Raw genomic sequence first — 1,116 nt, forward strand, 5'->3', positions numbered from 1 at the left:
AAAAAAAAAAAGCATGGAGAGATCATGGGAAGAAGGAATGTCCATAATAGTTTAATGAAAATATAGCTTGTTTGAGTTCTTTGTTATCTAAGTAAATATTGTTTGGGATGTAGAAGAAAATTGTCCATGATTATTTATCTCAGTTTACTTTTGGGCTGTTTTCCAAACTGTAGATTAGTAATTTGGTTTCCTAAATACTTTCACACCAATCAGTGATTTTCTTGCTAGGAACTGCTTATTTGTACAAATTGTCAAAATTAATTCACTGCTGTCCGGTCATTCCTTAATTGAACAAGTTTGTGTGTCTTGACCTTCACAACTAGGGTTAGTCTCCACAGCATGGTGAATTTACCTTGGCAAAGTTATACAATGATGCTTCCGAAAAGCTTGTCAGCTGGCTTCCTTTCAGTGACATCTTCACCTTTAAATTACTCTCTTCAAATTTCAACATGCCATAGTCTCCAATGTTGCTAATGCCAACTTTGTAACCAGGTGTATTTGCTTTTACAACACACATTTGAGATGACAAAGATAGTGATCTACAATAGAGCAAAAGAAAAAAGAAACAAACAAAAGGCCTTTATACATAAATTGATTGGATATAGGACAAAATATCTCATTCTGATACTAGAAGTAACTTGAATCAGTGAATGATCATCCAGTTTAAAAGTTATATTGTGATTTTCAAGATAGCAGTTCTACTATAGTCTTTATCCTGTGAAATTCAAAGTAAAATAGAAGGTTATTAATTATTCTGATAATTTCATATATCGGCATTCAGATTAATCTTCATATAGCTGGGCTAACAGATTCAGTGTATTCCAGGAAATGTGGGAATAATGGAAAGATCCCCATTTTTCCTCTGACATATATACTCCTCTTCCCTAAATTGGAAAATTTAGGAATCCTTGATCTTCCCATAAAGATTCCGCCCAGCTTCAGGGTATGTGGATATAATTTTAAAACCCGTTGCCTCTTACTGTCCCTCATATCAAACAACATCCAAGTTAATACCAGCAATTTTTTTTTTCCTTTCACAAGTAGATTTATTTATATTGGACTTTTAGGGTAGATTTGTATTTATTAGTCTTTTTTTAGAAGTGAAATTATTTTTAC

The sequence above is a fragment of the Pteropus vampyrus genome, unplaced genomic scaffold (assembly GCF_000151845.1).
Source record: "Pteropus vampyrus isolate Shadow unplaced genomic scaffold, Pvam_2.0 Scaffold54, whole genome shotgun sequence".
Lineage (NCBI taxonomy): Eukaryota > Metazoa > Chordata > Mammalia > Chiroptera > Pteropodidae > Pteropus > Pteropus vampyrus.